Raw genomic sequence first — 20,508 nt, 5'->3', positions numbered from 1 at the left:
ATATTTGCATCATCTTATATGAGCAGACTTTTTCTATATTGAAAGTTACACAAGTCAAAGAACAGGTCACTTCTCACAGACTCAAATCTTCAGTCAGTGTTAAGAATCAGTACAAGCAACTTGACACCTAATTTCAACAAACTGGTAAATGATTGCAGTCAGTTGCATCATTCTTACTGAGTCATTTTGATCCTTCTGTTGCTCAGTTGCTGAGCTACTTTGTTTGTCTATCTGCTATTAGACAACAAATCCTTTACTTTATCAAGCAGGCTAATCCTAACTCAGTCCCAAGAGTTCATGATATTAGAGCTGTGGCCACCTCCATTAACTACTTCCATTGGCATGAATTTCTACTGATCTTACCAAATACACTGGTTGGAAGCCACCCTTTGGTTTTCAAACGCTACCATTTGAAATCCTTAGAAGCTCTTAAATTCAGTAGTCGCTGCAGGAACGTTGTCCCTCCCTCTGGTTCCCTTTCTGATTCCCAGTCAATTTGCCCACTTCTCAGTTATCCTCATAGCTCAATAGTGCTGCCTTGTCTTTCTAACCTGACCGTGTTATCTGTATTTTTGTCTAATTGACACATTTATGTTATAATGTTTTCAGTTTTGTATAGTTATATTTTGTTTAAGTATATTTTTTATGTTGCATGTTAATTTTAAGCTCCCATCAGTTTCATTTGTACATTATTGTTATTATTGCTAAAGTACTGTGTATTCTTTTTTGGCAGACCTTTACTTCTGTTCCTCTTACATTTTGTTATCTCTACAGTTTAAGAATGATATTTATTTCTCTGTTAATTAATCGCTGACACGACCCGATCCAAAGTGATTACATAAAGGAAAAAATCTATTTCTGGAGAGGGTGGTCACCCAGTAGACCCACCTCTGTCATGTGCCTGTCCCCCCATAGTAAACATCATTCTGGTGGGGTGATGCTTTCATGGAATGAGGTTAGCGGTGGTTTGTGTACTGGTCCGCGTAGTGGTGCATGGGTTTGTAATTGCACTCCTCTCTGTGGGACTTTTTGACTTTAAATCTCTATAGGATAAGGTCTCCGTGTTTTTATAGTTCACTCCTTTTCCATACACGACTCCATCTAATGGAGTCAGCTCTGGGGTGGTAACTCCAGCATTTCATTTAGCTTTCTGGTATCTAGCAAACGGAATTACCTAGAAATAAGTGCAGAATGGACTTTTCACCGGTGACACGGTCCCTCTCTTCCAGAAATAGATTTTCCTTGTCAAAATCCCTTTATGTTTTATGAAGTTACTGCTTTAAAATATCAATAAAAAATATTTTATTTTAAATTGAGTTAATTTTGTTTTCAAACAATATGCTTCATGTGAAGTTTCTCCTAAGATAGAAATATATTTTAGTTAATTTATATGTTTATCTTGAAGTTCTACTCTAAATTATTGATTAATAAAAATATATTATTTTTCTATTTCTTAAACAGAGTTACTTTGCTTTTATTTCAAATAAATTTTTTTTTCTAAATAAATGCGTTTCATGGGAATCCTCTAGTCTACAGTACTTTAAAATGCTAATAAATGAAAATTTATTGCATTTTCGCTTGAAAACCATATTTTGGCTATTTTAGATATCAATTATACTGGAAAATATACTATATGCCCAGTAAAATTTTATTTTAATGGCCCTTACACTGAAAAGTTTGCTCACCCTGGTTAAGACATCGTTAAAATTCATATTCTATTCATAACTGGATATGAACATCTTACACACATTCTAAAATTGTTTTGCATTAACTGTAAGGTAACAATGGTTCTAACTAATTTGAGGTATCATGCTACTGTGATCCACGCCCAATTAACAAATCCACTGCCTGCTGGGTCACAAATTTTTCCACTCCTCTACACCAAAACAATCATATCAATGTGGTGTCAAATTCGCAATGTCAGGATGTAATTTCATTGATACCACGCTTCATGAATCCATCTAGTACCTGTCAAATCACTGGCACATTAAAACTTTACTGTCAAACAGCTAAGTTATTCTAACTTTAGTTACAGTGAGACTTACATCTTTACCTCTCAAACCCAACTTGTTTACCATCCGATGCGTAATCATGGTTAAATTTGAACCTGGATCCCACAATGTTGCCACCTTTTGCCCTTTACTCTGCATATGTCCAATCTCAACAATACCCTCCTCGACAATAAGCATCAGATCCCTGTACTGACTGGTGAAATAATTTGTACAAACAAAGAATGCAGAATAGGTGGCGAGGTCTGCCGTGATACTTCATTATTTTGATCTTAACATAACATAACTCTGTTCTAAACAGTCACTACTGACATGTCCTTTCGTAAGCAGATGAAGCGACTTCATTGCTTTAACAGCTCATATTTAGATTTATTATCCAAGACTGAACTGAATGAACCAGTAAAGTAGGAAGCTGTACCATGAAACCAACAGTCTTTATTAATGTTAGGTGACATGTTAGGTCTAATTCTAGCTTGACTTGATGTTTGAAACAATTCTGTCTATAAGCTACAACATTCATTTAATTGTTGTTGTTGTTGTGACTCTTTGGTTTTCTAACCGCTTTAATCGCTTCATTCAAGTTATCTGAATAACAGTGATCCTCATGAGTCGCACTGTGCACTGCTGCCCTATCAGTGGTTGTACTTGACCTCACTCCTTCCTGCACATACTCTATTACCTTCCTTTCCTTTTCTAAAAATTCTAATCATTTTCCAAATTCCTTCTCACTCTGGGACTCACTAGCTTTTAAAACCCATTCCCTTTTCAATGTTGGGGTAAGAGCTTTTCTACTAAGCTAATTACAGTAGTCTTATTCATTTCTGATTTAAGATCTAGCTTACACATATCAAGCCATCCTCTCCACAGTATTCACCAATTCCAATAAGTTTTTGTTGTTGCCTTTCCTGCACAGGCTTAAGGGCTGCTCTTTATCTCACACAAAACAGAGTCCACCACCTTGTTACATTTCCAAATTTTTCATCAAGTCTACCATCATCTTATGGAAATCAATATCAACCCTGGGCAACACTTTCAAGGCTCTCGCTTAACAAACACTAAGGCTTTCTATGACATGGATCCTCCCCCATAGTTCTTAATCATTAATCTGTCAAAGTCCTTTCTAAAGGATGGGTACAGTCTTATTTGTCCATCAAATCTAGGAGGTTCAAGCTTCTTAACTATAAACTTCGTGTTGTCTGTTTTTTGCTTACCCTTTTCACTGTCTATTTTCGCAAGTACTTGAGAATGTGCCTTACATTTCAACCTATACACTTCAATTATATAATCCTCAGCCGATTTTAGGCTAACATAATTTTGCGAGACTCATCAATGCACGAAATAAAATCATCATTAGCATTTTCTAACCTCTTATAGGCGTCACACCTCATCAAATGCAGGCTTCAAAATCTCTGTCGAGTCGTCTTGCTTCACACTCTCGTCAAACAGTTTCAGGGCTCGGTTGAATTTCCTCCTCGCTGATGTACGCACTGTCTTGGCTCGATCCATCTTGACTAGCAGGGATGTGTAGAATGTCCAATCAAAGTTCCTTCAACCAAGGGTAGCAGGTGCTGAATTGTATGGATCGGGTAGATACAAAGTCACCAAGTGCCACATGAATACTTGAGTAATATCTCAGCCTGTAAAACAAGATTCCAAATTAAAACAAACCCCAAATTGTTAAACAACAGACACTCAAAATGTAATCCTAATAAAATATGCAAAACATCACAGCAATATCTGTAAAATCAAATATAAAATGTGTTAAGTCTATTGTACAATAACAGCAATAACACTAACTCCATTACAAATACAAACCTACAGGATATCCTGCCATAACATTTCCAAATCCTTCATAAAATATAGGTACATATGATTAATACAGCAATTTGTAATCTTGGCGCTCCATATCAAACTCCCACACATGCTTAACTGCAATGCTGGCCACACCTCAAGCAGTACACCTGGACGTATTAACTCTCCAAATAAATAAAACAGGAATCTGCCTACATTTGCACACCGGCTAGGGAGGCCAACCGACACCTGGTCAACACACACACACAGAAAACGCCAGCAGCTACTACCACCTCCTGATTCTCAACAAAATATCATCACCTTTGCGCATTAACTGCTTTTAATATTATTCATAATTTGTTTAACATTAATTTTCTGTATTATATAATGTTACAAACAAAATACACAATTATAAATAATTATGATTACATCATACACTCGGGTCACCTGTAAATCTTTGTACCCGTGGTCTCTGTATTATACGCAGACGTCCGCACGCCGCTTTATAAGCAGATCGTTTCGTCAATAAACCAGCAGTACTTGTCTTCCTGCTCATTATTTCGCACCTCTCTCACAGTGATGATCCCCGGAGTGGTTCCCAGAAGCCATTAACGGGCCCAAACGGCGAAGTCTTGGCCCGATGAACGAACCCAGGCCCCTAACAGACTAACTACGGTGCTCTAACAAAGCTTTCGGCGCATCGAACCGCGGTCAGCAGTCAGTGCCACAGTGACCCACACGCACACCCTGCCGCAGTATTGATGCGAGTGTTCCCTCACACTCCAAGTGAGAGTGCGCGGAATGAGCAAGGATGCAGACATTCCCAACCACATACAAATTACTGCAAACTTCTCGGAGGCAGACGCCTCCCGCACACTCCTCCATGCCGGTACCTGCACCCTGCGCAATGACCCCCTGGCAGACCAACCAAAGGCGGCCCTCAGCATAAGGCTGCCGCCATTCACCCATCAAAACGCAATGCTCTGGTTTTACCAGGGTCGGGGGCAATTCAGGGTAGCAGGCCTAACTGACGAGGTGTTGAAGGCGGACATCGCCATCAGCGCCCTCCTGGAGGAGATATACATGAAGATCGCCCCATGGTTAATGACGACGTTGAGCCCCGCCACCTTCCAGGACTTAAAAGCCACGCTCGTCGAGACCTGCTCCTGTGAGAGTGCTGCCCGCGCTCTGACCTCGCCAACTCCCGGCAGGAGGGAAACCCTTGAAACGTGGGTGGCCCTCCAGGACCACCTCCCCAAGACTGACAGCAGCAGGCAAAGAAATCAGCCTGTCGAGGGAGATTCCCAAGTGCAGCCACTCGCCAGAGGTCCATGGGCAGATTACAGAGGCATACACCCTGCCGGTCGAGGACCTGATCAGGGTGGCGCAGCAGCTGATGGATTCCACGAAGGCAGCAAGGCAGGTGTCCACGCCGGCACACCCCATCAACTGCCTCCAGCCGAAGGACCCCACCACAGAGGGCATCAACGTCATTGGCCAGAGGAAGGCATCCCACCAGCAGAAGGAGAGGCTGGGGCTTTGCTATTACCACCAGAGGTTCGGGAAAGCTGCCCAGAAATGCGAAGCCCCCTGCCTTTTCTTCCTTCCAAAGGAGTGGCAATAATTTGCCACAGGCTGCCATGGCCGCAACTGAAACACCCAGGCCCCGCACCAGCTTTACATCCGCGACACCATCTCTGGCAGGATGATTTTGATCGACACCGGAGCCATGCAGTCAGTGTTCCCGCCTTCCAGAGAGGACCGCACACGTCCGCCGGACCTGACTGTCTCCCTGATGGCCGCCAACAGGCCCCCCATCCTCTCCTGTGGCACCAAGCTCCTGTCAATCTCCATCCTTGGCCGGAGGTACAGGTGGAAGTTCATCGTCACGGACATTAGACCCCTGCTCCTGGATGCGGACTTCCTCGCCCACTTTGGACTGGCAGTCGACATTGGCCGCAAACACCTGCTGGACACCGAGTCCTGCCAGTCCCTGCCCTTGTCGCCGGGCCCCAGGGAGCCCGCCATCTGTTCCATCGCGCCCCACCAGTATGGTTCCCTCCTGAAGGAATTCCCAGAAGTCTTCAAACCCGAGCTTCGCCAGGTGCCCGGGGCTCCTGCCAAACATGGGATATACCATCACATCAAAACAAAGGGGCCCCTGACACGTGAAGTTCCGATATTCCCACAGGGTTCTCTCTGAGCCAAGAAGGCCTGCTGAGATGAAAGGATGGGCATATGCAGTAAGGCTCCCAGCCTGTGGGCCTCCCCTTTCACATGGTGTGCAGAAAGCGGACGGCACCTGGAGGCCCTACAGCAAACTACAGCTGTTCAACCTCGCTACAGAACCCGGTCTTCATCACCTCACCAACATGCAGGAACTAACGGCCTCTCTTCCACAGGGCCAAAATATTCTCAGAGTTAGAGTTTAAAATCATATTTTCAGGTACCAGTGCAGCGCCAGAAGACATCCTCTAAAATCGTTTATCGCCACGCTTCTTCAGTCCTACGCCGCCTCCACCTTCGCCTGAGGAACGCTGGCGCGACCTTCCGAGGCTGATGACAAGTATCCTGCGGACCTGGACTTCTTGTGTCTGCTATGTCGATGATATCCCGATTTTTTCCAGATCCCAGAAGGAACGCCTGCGACATCCGAAGGTCCTGCAGCGCCTGTAGAGGAGTGGCCTCATCGCCAGGTTCTACGCGCACCTTCGGGCGTTAAGGGAGGTGGGAATTCCTGGCCACGAGATATCCCCAGGAACACCTACGCCGTCAAGGTCGGAGAACAGAAGTTCCCCACCCCTACCTCCATCAGGGCTGTACAAGAATTCCTCGGAATGGTCAACTACTACAGGAGGTCCTCAAGGGTCGTCCAAAGACCTTAGTGTGGGGCCCCGACCGGCAGAAGGCCTTCTTTCTGACGAAGGCCGCCCTCGCCAAGGCAACATCTTTGGCCGACCAGGACCCCAGCGCTCCCCTCTGGCTGATGACGGACGCCAGCAACGTCGCCTGCAGAGCCGTCCTGGAACAAGTCATCAGCGGGACCCCTCAGCCCATCGCCTCCTTCAGCAGGAAGCTCAGCCCCACCAAGTCCCGCTACAGCACCTTCGACTGGGAACTTTTCACAGTATACCAGGCAGTAAGTCACTTCAAGTTCCTCCTGGAGGGTACGCCCTTCACGATTTGGACTGACCACCAGCTGCTGGTCCACACCTTCACGAAGCTGGGGGACGCATGGTCCTCTAGGTAGCAGCGGCACCTCGCAGCCGTCGCGGAGTTCACCTGCACCATCAAATACCTCCCCAGCAGGAAGAACCCAGTAACCGATGCCCTCTCGAGGATCGAGAGTGACGCAGTGCAGCTCAGGATGGACTACGAGGACCTCGCTCACGAATAGGCCACCAACCCAGAGACCCCAGCCTACCGCACAACAGCCATCATGTCGCTGAAGTGGGAGGACGTGCCCCTCGGCCCTGGAGGGTCAACACTGCTGAGTGACTTGAGCACTGGCTGCCCCCTCCCCCTGGTGCCCGCCTCCCGACGTCGGCTGGTCTTCGATGTCGTCCACGGCCTATCCCACCCTCCGGAAGGACGACAGCCAGGCTACTGATGAAGAAGTTCATCTCGCACGGCATACGGAAGGACGCAACGGCCTGGGCAAGGCAATGCATGCTGTGTCAGGCCAGCAAAGTAGGGCGGCACACCGAGTCTGGGGTGGGCGAGTTTCCCCAGCCGAAGAGACGTTTCGGGCACATCCACATCGATGTGGTGGGTCCTCTTCCCCCATCAGGAGGAGCAAGATACCTTCTAACAGTCGTCAACCACTCCACCAGGTGGCCCAAAGCTACGCCCACGGAAGAAGTCACCTCCAGTGCGTCCGCAAAAGCCCTCCTCTCCAGCTGGATCAGCCGGTTCGGTGTTCTGGACCACATAACGACAGACAGAGGTCCTGCTTTCCTATCCGAGCTGTGGATTGCCCTGGCACGCATGCTGGGGACCACTCATCACAGCACCACTGCCTACAACCCCGCAGCCAACAGAATGGTGGAAAGGTTCCACAGGTCCCTGAAGGCGTCCCTCATGGCTCATTGCACCACCTCTGAGAATTGGAAATGCCAGCTGCCCTGGGTCCTCCTTGGATTGAGAACCGCCCCCAGAGCCAACGGCGACCCCTCCTCAGCAGAAAAAGTCTACGGGGAGATCCTGGTAGTCCCGGGAGAACTCGTCGCAGAAGACAGGGACGACATAGCAACGCAGAGGCTCCGTGACAGGGTTAGGAAGTTCGTCCCTTGCCAGAGGACATACACCGACAGGACGTCCCCCTTCATGCCTCCCGGTCTGCCCTCCGCCACCCACATCTTTGTCAGGGACCACGCTATGCGGCCACACTTAACCAGGCCCTACAGAGGACCTTCCTTGTGCCTGCAAGGGACAAAAGGCATTCTGGGTAGCCGTCCACGGAAGGGAAGACTGATATCGAGAGACCGCCATAGCTCCATTCCGAGGACGATGTCGCGACTCCTGTTTCCCACAGGATAGCAACCCCGGCCAGCCCCATGTGCACGAAATGTCGGGCGCCCCTTGAAAACCCCTAAACCAGACAGGGAGGCACTCCCAACACACCGCCTCCAGAGGGGCGGGCGGAGGCCACCACCCTCCAGTTGACATCGAGAGTGGGGCCCTCCATCGCCCCAGCAGATACTGCTTTGATCAGGACGTTACCTACGCTCTTGGGGGGAGTATTGTCAAGTCCCCACTCAATGTTTTCTGTAATGAACGCCCCGCTTTCTGCGGGTGTTTTACATTCGACCTAGGTCGGGTCTAACAAAAATTATTATCATTATTGTGAATTGTATATTTTTATTCTGTCTAAGGACCATGCATTATATAGGCAACAGTATTTTGTAACAGACCAGACATTGTTAATCATCATGTTTTCTGTATGTACCTGTCCTGTTTTTGTAGAGAAATAGTTTGACCTCAGGTCACCTGTAAATCTTTGTACCCGCGGTCTGCGTTATATGCAGACGTCTGCACGCCACTTTATAAGCGGATCGCTTCATCAGTAAACTAGCAGTATTTGTCTTCCTGCTCATTGTTTCGCACCACTATCACAACCCTCTCCTAACAATTGAGTCACAGTGCAACTGCAAGTTTTCTTCCTGTTACACCTTTCAAACTTACTGTCAGTTTCCCTTTCAGTGCTGAATGGACCTCATGGGTCCCAGTGCTTGGCCTTGACCTAAATTCTATATTGAGGCAGTGGTGAGATGATGTGTCCAGAGGCTAGAAGATAAACTCATAGCAGCGTGATAAGTGGATAGGGAACAGATATTCAGAGAAGCATTGGATACTGAAGTAGCCTGCACAGACAAGTAGCAATGATTGAAGACCAAGTCTTCAGATCATGTAGAAATTGCACAGGGCAGAGTTGCAGTTGTAGGTGGTGATGCCCTGGGTTGGAAGGGAGTCTATATTTAATTGACATATACAACTGCCTTAATTTTTCTTATTTCTCATTTTTTTTTTTTTTGCATGATTATGTATCTCATATTTCATGTTATTGTCATTTTTACAGTTCTTGTCAAGCATGAATATTATGTTAAGTGGATGCTTGCTTGTTAAATTTATGGCCACTCTAGTGATGATCTATCTGAACAGTCAGTATTAAAAAGTAGAATTCTTCAATGTTAAATGTTAATGCCGAGATTTGAAGAACAAAAGATGCATCTACAAAAAAGACAATAAAATATCAAAGTCTTGGGTGTTTTTTCTTAAGTTAGATGAGCAAAGTTTTGACATATTTCTCCCTCATTGCAGGTCATTCGAGGGAAAGCTCTGTTCGTGCAGGACGAGTCGGAAAGTCTCATCAAGGTCATTCTTGTCAAGAACAACCAGGAGAACTCCAGCAAATTTCAAGAATATAACAACATTCACATTACAATGCATCGGTTTTGCCAGAGACAAGAGAATCTGGCTAGTACCTCTTAAACTCAGGGACCAGAGTTTGCTCCCTGTCAAGGGGCGCATAGTGAGACACTCTACTAGATGGTTACTGCCATGAGTGACGTCATGGGGGTGGTTACCCGGCTGACATCAGACTGAGAGGCTATAGCCTCTGGGAGGACTGATACCACCAAACTATAACTTGACAACTTCATTTTGCTTTTTGTTGTCCACTGATGAGTTGTCACTATCTGTCAAGCAAAGTTAAAGCAGAATCAGGTTTTGAAACGACATAAAATGGTTTTGGTCTGCTATTGTTTCTGGAATAACATTTGCCATTGCTCCAGTAGTAGGCTATTGTTTTGATGTAATGTAAATCATGTTATAGCTCATCCCAAGGCCTTGTAATCATCTCTCTTGATTCTGAACACCAGCGTAGAAAATGTATTATATTTTGAATTAAAATTTAGGTATAAATGACTGGCCATGGGCAAATCATCCATGACACTTTGACAGATTCAAAAGCACTTTCAAGTTATTTGATTATTGTCTTTAAAACTGACTTGGCAAATTAAACTTTCCCCATATTTAAGAAAGAAGCCATATAGGGGCAGCCCTGGGAGCATATTTTGAACATGGTGGTTTAACTAAACTACAAATACTGATGATGATAAAGTGTCACACTGATTAATGGTAAAATAAGCGATATTGATCATAATGAAGTTAGGAATATTCAGACTTGAAAACTTGAACATACGAAGATTTCTGTTCCCTGTAAGTCTGGTAAATTGTTAACTCAAACTTGAAATCTTGATCTGGGAGCCTGGTAAAATTATGGCCAGTTTTATATAATCTCCCTTCCTATCAGGGCTGAACTTGGATTCAAGGGCATTGGGAATGTCACTGTTCATCTCGGCGAACTTGAAAACTCGGTGTTCTTTCCCAGATAGTAAGTCATATGTATACCAAGTTTTGTTGAAATTGTTCAATGCATTGCAGTGTTATGCTGGAACATCCTTGCATCCATTTATATATATATAGATAGATTACAGTTCTAATATAAAAGAAATGTTTGAAGCATCAACCGGAACTTCTCCCTAACCCATAATGACTTGGAAACAGTAAAAATGTGAAGTCAAAGGCTGATTATGAAAGTTTTGCTGTAGCTAAATGCTTATGTAGCTTTTTTGTACTGGTCATATATACTGTTTTCTTGCACCAATTTTACTATGCATTTGGACTTCAAGTATTAAATTTTTGTAAAACAACACAGTAGTCCCTCAACTTGGTGGTCTAGTCTCGTGGTGAGTGACAAAATTTGACAAGTGGCAAGGACAATATACAGTAGCTTTTTAAACTAGATATTTATATGCAAAATACATCACGTCTAAATTTGTAGCCTAGCAAACACCCATCATAATAAGGAAGCTGATAAGCGAAGATGTCTAAATTGAGTTAATGCATTCAAATGTTTTTACTAGATTACAGAAATTCATTTCCAAATCTTTGTTTATTCCATACATAAGTTTTGTGGTGTTTGTATTTACAGTTTTTATTCCATTCGTAAGTTTTGTGGTGTTTGTATTTACAGTCATGGTTGGACTTTAAGTGAGACAGAAGTATCCCTTGCCCAATGCTTGTTTTATTTTTTATAAACATAAAGACACATGCGAGCTGAATATTGTTGTTTAGTACACATTAATATTGTTGGTGGCCCCGTAGGGGGCTAGTGCCGTTGGCATACCTCATGCGGTGTACTGTAGGCCTTACTAAAGGTTCTTTGCAGCGACCCTTCGTCCCCTAGCTGCAACCTCTTTCATTACTCCTACTGTACCTCCATTCATATTATCTTTCTTCCATCTCACTATCCACCACCTCTTAACAAACATTTCATAGTACAACTGCAACATTTTCCTCCTGTTACACCTTTCAGACCTACCTACCTACCTACTCTCAATTTCCTTTCCAGCACTGAATGACCTCATATCCCAATGCTTGGCCTTTGACCTAATTTCTATATTCAATTTAATTCTCTGTTGGTGGATTCAGTGGTGAAGAGTTAGTGATTTTGACTTGCTAGAGCAAGTGAGAGTATAAACATTTATTGGTTGTTAGTGCTGACCCACTCTCTCTGAACACAGATTGACAAAGAATGGAAAGTATCAACAGTGGAAGGGGATGAGACGATGGACTGTGGTGAAATTATGATTGTATGGTAGACTTGGATAAAAGTAGTACAGTGTTGAGTTATAAATTCGTAAGGAATGGACAGAACCAACAAGCACTTATGTGAAAGTGCAGGAATTACAAGGCCATAACATGTTTTGTATACCTGCAGAAGTGCTAGGAGTGTTTGCTGAGAAACTGGGACCCATGAGTGATGAAGGGGTAAAGCATATGAAGTGTTGAAGATGATGGTATTGAAAAGGTGCTGGTTATAGATTACGTATGAAACACGAATGCAGGGATAATCAGTCTGGAACATACGCTTTTGGAGAAGGTGTGGCTGACTTTATGAATGAATGTTACTCTGCAAGATCATGGAAAGAGGTACTTACATAAGAGAATTGAGTGTTTTGGTATAAGTGTAGTCATGTACAGGTGCCCATCATCATTGTCCAGCATATACTGATGTTGAGTAGTGAAAGAACAGGTGATATAAGGAATTTTAAGGGAAAAGAGAAGAGTATGATAAACTGTTTGTGGTGGTGGTGGGGGTTACACAGTATAGATGATATTGTCAATTGGGTTTGGTGAAGAGTTCGGAGGCTGATGGAAGAATTTCCTTGAACATGTTATTACTTTCAATTAACAAATCTAAGAGAAAGTGTTACAAGAGACGACAATCCGTATTCCCCTAAGTGACTTATGAAGACAAAGGCTCTTAAGAATTAATGAAGGCAAAAAAGATACATGAGAGAAGAGAAGAGCTATTAATAAAAATGTGCAGTCTCTCTCTCTCTCTTACTCTCTCAAAAAGGTATTCCAATAGGGTGGAAATCCTTACCAAAAGATGTTTTTTCCAGTTATTTGGTAACAATTATTTTTGTACTAATTGTCTGTGCTATGAAAGTTGTACTTGCACTTTTTTCATGTGTTTGTAGAAGATTTCATTTATTTTTTAAATTTATTTTTGGAATAAAGTACCTTTGTGGTTTCTTCACCCTCGCTCTGCAAGTAACAGGGCACGGTGTGTTTTGGCTAAATATTTAAACGGAAAATTTATCTTAATGTAGGCAGTTTGAAGTTGGATTTTCTTTAAAATTAGGTACTAGAACACTTTTCCTGATGCAAAAGGTAAGTCTTTAAATATTCACATATGTCCATATTTTGCAACTCTTTGCTTGAAGCACTTGAGCTAATTGAGGATTCTTGGCCATACCTACCACTGAGGAAATTGTCTTGCACTGCTGTGTTACAGCAAACACATTCTCTTTTATTTCTAAGTTTTGGTTCCTTTTTCACCACCTCTTCCTCCCTTCCCTCCATTCAAGATGGGGTCACACAAGCACATGTTCTGGTGTCTTGTACTACTCTTCCTGCTAAGCTTGCAGCTCCGTAATTCAGTATTTTCTGTAAAATTTGCCACATAGGTACAAGTTTGTGCACAAGTCTTCAATGTGCATGGCTTAAATGTCTTGACAAGTCTGTTTATTTTACTTGACCTCTTTTGCTAAGAGTGGAGCAGTGTAAACCAAGAAGTAAGTAGATCCTGTAGTGAAAGACAAGTCTTATTTCACTTGACCTCTATTGCTAAGAGTGGAGCAGCGTAAACCAAGAAGTAAGTAGATACTGTAGCAAAAGAATTCAATCTAGTCATCTTCTCAGGTTATTGACCTTCACTAGATGGCATCCTAATTCGCTTTCTTGCATGTGACTTACCATAACTGCCTTGTCTCAAAAGATGACAACTTACAGGTGCTTGTTCCAACCTGTGAGAGCCCTATTTTTCAATGAGGTACTCTTTGGCTAAAGTCTGTAATGTCAGCCTTGTTGTTGGTTTTTTTCCTGGGGGTTATTTTTGGAGGACATTAAAGACCAGATTGGGTGGTAATCATCTGCCTGGTTTATTTTGTGGCAGTTCCCTTTTATCTGTCTTTGTGGCAGTCATTTTGTCTATCAGGCAGTTCCCTTTTATTTGTTATTTGAAAAGTACTGTCTCTTCATTACTTAACTTGTAGGTCAAAGAAGACAGAACAACTGGGCACTGATTGATTTATTACCTGGGCATAGGGTATACATAGCAGCGTGCGGACGGAAACAAGGTACCCAACCCCAGGTTCCCGAGACCCACGTGCTGAGTGAGAGCAATTTGTGTAACAGTCAATTAAATATCAATAACAAGAGACATAATGTACATACAGTGATAAAATATATATTGGTGAAAGTGCCAGGAAATTCTACATACAAATATATACATGAGATCACCTCCCTCTTGCAACCCTCTCCCGCGCGCACTTCCACACCAGTACCCCACACGATGGCTCCTGACCAAACAAAGACAGCCCTTAACATAAGGCTGCCGCCATTCACCAGGGAGAACGCAGCGTCATGGTTCTACAGGATCAAGGGGCAGTTCAGGGTAGCAGGCCTGACTGACGAGGTGTTGAAGGCAGACATTGCCATTAACGCCATCCCGGAGGAAATTTATAGGAAGGTCGCCCCATGGCTGTTGACGACCATCCTCTTAATGTTTTTGTCCAGGTTTGGTGTTGGTATCTTTCTCCATTAATATGATTTATGACATTATTTTATGTTTTCCTTTGTTAAATTTATTTCCAATCTAGTTTAGGTGATAGATGATAAATTCTGAATTTTAGTATTCCTTTTTTTATGTATGTATGGAAACATGAGTGAATGTATTTAATGTATGTGTGTATTCCAGTGTAAAATCGTATGCCTTATGCAGTTTTTTATTTTAAATACTTTCATTCATTCATCACATCATCGAATGACTTATTTGGTCACAGTTCTTGGCCTAGACCTGGTATATCATCCTAATCTTTCGGGTCGCCCTATGAGAGCTGATAGTCAGCTCAGTGGTCTGGTTAAACTATTTTAATGTACGGTAATAATAATACTTTTGTCGTCTCTAGCTGTTTAGGGTTAGTTTTGTAAGGATTTTACTTGAAAAAGTTTAGGATTCATGACCACTTCGTTTTCTGAGATTTTCTTACTGTTATCTGAATTAGCTTTATGCCTTAGCCTTTTTTAACTGATGTTTAAGAGTTTACTTAGGATAATCACTGTCATTTTCAAAGCAGAGTCTTTCCCACTTAATTTTATTGTCTAAATTAATTGAAAATCCATTACTTTACAGATAGTGCATTCCTCTCTGCCCCTCATGCAGATGGCACAGAAAACATCAGGAATGGTTAACACTATCACAAGGGGTGCTCAGGGACCTAGATGCATGCGCAGGCAAGTTGAAAAAAAAAAAAAACTTCTGTGGAGTGTCTAAAGAATGTGCTGACACACAAATTTTCTGTTGTAAAGTAATAGTTTATTTTTTTATAAGGAAAAAGTAGTTTTGGTTTCAAACATTTGCACTTAATGGATGAGGCGACTTACTGAAGCCTTTATTGCTAAAGTCAAATCTGCACGAAACAGATGGTTCATCAGATTCTGCAGCAACTGTCAAGGTTTCAGGTCACTTATTTAGAGGAATTTCATTTCAGATTTGATACATGTAGTGCTATAGTGTTCACAGCAGCTTCTTTGCTGGAAATACTTGGAGGATGTAGAAGACTGAAAACCTCTTTTTGTGGTGTATGTAGGTTTGCCTTAAGCAAGAAGTGTTTTGCCTTAGGTGACTCAACTTGTAAGGGTCACATTAATGTGCAAGTTAAGGTTCAGTTACCAAGTTTAATGAGTTGTCATGAAATGGTAAATTATCATAGAATTTTACTAATTTTTTCCAAGAGTCACTTCTCATTGTTTCAGATTTGATTACACAAAGTTGTTTCCTCAAGCTGTTTTATTTTGTTGCTGGCTTAGATATAAAGGGAGTACAGGGTTTAAATGCATTCCACTTTGCTTACTTTAGTGCGCAGGTTTTCAGGTTCCTTTTTATTAAAAATATTTTATAGCTTATCAGGAATGAGACTTTTTCAGTAATGTTCTAGAACTTTATGGTCAGTTTTAGGGTAGAAGTTAACCTGCACCAGTCCATAACTTTAGTTGAAATTGAAGGTTTACAGATAATGTAATATTTTCAGTGTGTGCATTCAATGTGCAAACCTTTTTCTGGATCGGGTCCCGTGTCAGCCGATGAAAAGTCCATTCAGCACTTATTTCTAGGTAATTCCGTTGCTAGATACCAGAGAAAGCTAAATGAAATGCTGAGTTATTACCCCCAGAGCGAGCTCCATCAGATGGAGTCGTGTATGGAAAAGGGTGAACTACAAACACGGAACCTTATCCTATAGAGATCCCAAGGTCAAAAGTCCCACAGGGAGGTGCCGTTACAAACCCATGTACCACCCGTGGACAGCACACAAAACACTGCTAGCCGTGATTCCATTTCAGCAAGCACCATCGTTCACACGTTTTTTTTCGTTGTGCTTTTAATCTTGTGCCTTTTTGCATCATTATGACTTCTCACAAGGTCTTTCGTCACCTAAGTTGAGTACCAATATTTCGTGTTTTAGTTGAGGCGATTGAGGCTCCTTATTTCCCTTTAGTTTAATAATTAAAGGGATTTATAACGCCTGTCTCGATCTCCTCTCACGGCCTCACGTGACCTCCATGCGTGGTTCGTGATCTTGGGTCGCCCTGTTTTTCAATCTTTTCACGGTTCCTCTTCGTGTTTAGGAGCATTTTCCTTTTCATGAGGTCTAATTAGTGATTTTGTTTGACTAACGTTTGTTTCCTTTGCTTCGAGTTGAGGGCTGGTGTTTAGCGCCGGGCTTCCCTCGAGCCTATTCGCATTTTATCAATTCATTTACATGCCTTATTTTTGCCCTTCCCTTCTCGTAGCTTCTGGGAATTTTATTTACGTTTGTACTTTTAAGTTTTTTTGTTTTCCTTTAACCCAGTGTTCGGATGCATTTGATATTTGATGATTATCATGGATGTTTCTTTTTGTTTCGAGGCGGCCATTTTCCCTTCACGCCCACATCGTGTTGGGTATGGTCCTCCTCTTGTTTTGTATTGATATATTTTTACTTTATGGGTTGGTGTTAGCTTTGGTTTTCCTTTTTGGGGCGTTAGAGCTGTGCCCCTTTTTTCTGTAAAAAGGGGGATGGTCGTTCATTCTTTCCGCTCACATGCCCTTCTAGGGTTTTGTGTTCGCTTTTTCCATGCGGCGCTTTTCCTTAAGTTTTACCAGGTCTTCTCCTTATGTTCCCTTCCCCTGTTTCGGCTTTCATGAGGCTAATAAGCCTCTCGTTAAGCTGGAATAGCGAGGACCTCATGTTGCTTCCTCTCCTGTTTCAAGCATAGGCTAATGAGCCTCTTGGTTGCTGGGATAGCGAGGGGCTTCATGTAGCCTACCCTAGTTTGGTATTTACTTAAGGTTAGTTCTAGTTTTTGGCCATGTCGACCCATCCTTTTCCTAGCCTATAGCCTGTGCCCCCTTCCTCTACATTGTTTGGCCTCTCTTTGGCACGGTCCGTGACTTTACCTTTGTACTTCCTCCGGGGGGACTGTTAGTGGCCGGAGAGCTTCCTCCCCTGTCCACCATCTTTGGCCATCTTTATCTCCCTGTCCCCATCCCCTTGGAGGAGGTTGTCCCTGTTCCTCTCCTGCTTTCTCGCGCTTGCTGGGTAACGACTCAGTCAGCGTGTGGGCTGGAGGACACGGAACGCCCGGATTGTGCATTCCCACTCTCTGGTCGTTCCTTTTCGGTTCTTCCTTCGGGTTCCCATTCCTCCCCTTCATACGCCTTCTCCGGCGTGTCGCTTAATTTGGCGACACACCGGTTCAGTCCTTCTTCGTTGCCAGTTAGAGCTTTCCGCCTGACTGTCTTCGTCGGGGCTCTTGACGTTCCCTGACCTTAGCTAACTACTGTCTTCTATCGGAGCGCATTCCTTGCTTCCCGCTCCGCGTTCTAGCGTTTATCGGTCTTCCGTTATCGCTAGTTTCATATTATTTTTAGTTGCCGGAATGCGCTTTTCTCCGACAGTTTAACCTTCCCATTTCATTTCACTTTGTATCCGTCACTTACTTTAAGGCATGTTATCCGCTAGTTCCGTATATTTATTTTGATTTATTTTTATTATTATTATTTTTGCTTGTATGAGTTTTTACCAGGTTACCTCCCGGATCATTCCGCTGGTTTCACGCCTTGGTTTAATACTGTGTTGCTCCGCACACTACTCCGCACCTTACACAGTGTACTAATAATCTCATACTCTTACAGGTGGTACGCTGCCAAGAAGAAGGGTGCTCCGCAGCCCTCCATCAGGCCAGCGCCACTAAGTTTGCCGGTCTCACCGGATGTGCGGTCCACGAGGGGATCTTATTGTTTGGCACCTGACGGATGTGATGTTTGCTACGCCTTTTACGAGCAGGCTATCGATGATTCGGTAGGTGATCATGCATCTTTCCTTCTTAGCCAACTATAATATTTACATTTTTATCGATTCCCTCCGCCTTCGGTAAGACCACAATAATGTTTTTCTTCCGGCAGGCTGACCGCAAGTCTCGTGATTCTTCGATTCAGGCCCTTAAAGTCTGGGTTAGCGGTTTTGGGCGCAACGTAGGAGCTGGCAATCCCTACATACTCGAAGGACATTTGTAATGTCCTTTTTCCCGGCGCTTGATCACAGCTTCTGTCACCGACGAGGTTGCTGCCCGCTGATTGCCGGGATTCGGGAGTTGACCCAGCCCTCTCCAGACGGTTCGGCTTTGAGCGGCGGCACTGAAGCCGCAAGGCGAATTTGATCTCGCCTTGAGTCTCCGAGCATTATCCCAGAGCATCAGGCAGGGGGGTAAGTGAGGCAGGTTCTTCACTGTTTAACTCTCCTTCTTCCTCTGTTGCTTTTTTTTAAAGGCTTCTAAATCTTCATACCTTCGGGCACGCGTCTGGGCCTATTGCCCCGAAGGTGAAGTCCGTTAAAAGAAAACCTTACCTACTCCGCAGGCCGATATGGGGTCCCTCCGGCGGCGCACGGACGGCGAGCCCGTCCGCCGACGAGTACAGCCTCCCCTTCCGGTCCCAGGCGGAGCCTCAATCACGCCAGGTAGTTTCCCCTCCTCCTTCTTTGGATACACTTCATTTCTTTGAACAGTTCCTGAAAGAATCGACGAGATTTGAGAAGATCGACGCGTGAGTAGACAGTAAGCTGTCTGGTCTTGCTTCTTCTTTTCAGTCTCTTTCGAAGAAGGTGGAATCTCAACAACGTTCTAGGCATTCTGTTCCTGACCCTTCCACTCTCCCTCCCTTTGATCTAGGGAATCTCATGCCTCACCCTTTATGCTCCCGAGTACGAAGGTACTCTTACCATAGAGGGTTTAGGCACGAGGAGAGTGGAAGAGTTAGAGTTCTATCCTCCGGACCTGACATCTCCCTACACTGGTTTTGCCAGGCTGAAGGGAGAGGTTTGGAACAGGTCTGATAAAGTCCCTAAGGAGACGGTCATCTATCCTAGGGACCAAGCCCAGTCGTCTTTGATGAGGACCTCACGGAGTGGCAAGCGGAGAACACTAAGCTCACACCAGCTAAGGGAGTGTTCACTATGTTCACTCTCAGTGATGTTCTCCTTCTCCCTTGCACTTCGAAAGTGGCCTCCTGACTAGCCAGGCTTGCTTGAAGGTAAAACCCTTCCTCATCTCCGTGAAACGGACCCACATCGCCGTCTTTTCCCGGAGGCACCGACTTCTGGAAGGGAGCCCCTAATACGTTTACGGTGACTGACTTGACCCAGACTGCGCCTCTGATCTGTTCAGTGAGCAGCTCCCTAAGATCCCGGAGTCGCTCTTGAAAACAGAGGCTGATACTAAGGAAAGGCTCGCCAGGTCTTTAAACTCTTTGGCTTTAGCGGAAGCAACTTTTTGGTTTACAGAGAAGATCCATTATTCCAGGTCTTGACGAAATCTCTCTGGCGAGTTTTCAACAAGATCTGTTTGACTTTATGACTGCCCGACTGGCCTGCCGGAAGCACATCTTTCAGCAGCCACAGTTCGGCATGAACCAAATAAGCTTCTTAAGAGTTCGATCTGGGGTGCTAATCTTTTCCCACAAGAAGAAGTTGATGCAGTCTTATCTGAGGCAGCTAGGGTCAATCAAAGCCTCCGTTCCCGTTGGGGCCTGCCCTATAAAAGGAAACAGTCTGATCTTGCCAGCACTCCCACCAAGTCCAGTAAGAAATTTAAACACTTCAAACGTCTTCCAGCTCAGTCCTTGGTCCAGGTTCCTTTACAAAGTCAACCTTCGACCTCTTCCTCCCATCCTCCCCTCAGTATGTCCTGGTAAACCCGGCACATCAGTCTTTGGCTGCTCCTTCCTATGTCTCCTCCCAGCTTTCAATCCTGCATATGAAAGTCAGGGGAAATTTCGCCCCAGACAATCACCCAGAAGCAATAAGCCCGTGGCTTCGCTCGGGAAGGGAGCCCCCTCCTCTCCCAGGAACAGGGAGGTAGAGGCTCCAGAGGGGGAAGCAAACACAGGACCGATGACATACATCCTGTGGGCGGGAGGCTGTACCATTTTCGAGCTCGGTGGACCTTCTGTCCCTGGGCTCAGAGTATAGTTTCCAAGGGCCTAGGCTGGAGTTGATCGACAACCCTCCACCAGTCAAGTTTTATCAGGCTACGACCA

At 44.2% G+C, this 20,508-nt stretch overlaps 1 long non-coding RNA gene across 1 annotated transcript in view; it reads left to right on the top strand.

Moving 5' to 3' along the window:
- The window catches only part of LOC136846495 (uncharacterized), a 145,742-nt gene extending 130,449 nt beyond the window's left edge, over nt 1-15,293 (top strand). Inside the window, exon 2 of the long non-coding RNA XR_010855414.1 lies at nt 15,067-15,293. This is a non-coding gene — a long non-coding RNA (uncharacterized lncRNA). The remainder of the gene's footprint in view (nt 1-15,066) is intronic.
- Nucleotides 15,294-20,508: the final 5,215 nt, after the last annotated feature.

Source organism: Macrobrachium rosenbergii, chromosome 15, assembly GCF_040412425.1.
Source record: "Macrobrachium rosenbergii isolate ZJJX-2024 chromosome 15, ASM4041242v1, whole genome shotgun sequence".
NCBI lineage: Eukaryota > Metazoa > Arthropoda > Malacostraca > Decapoda > Palaemonidae > Macrobrachium > Macrobrachium rosenbergii.
The sequence above is the reverse complement of the archived record's forward strand: the minus strand, read 5'-3'. Positions and strand labels throughout refer to the sequence as shown.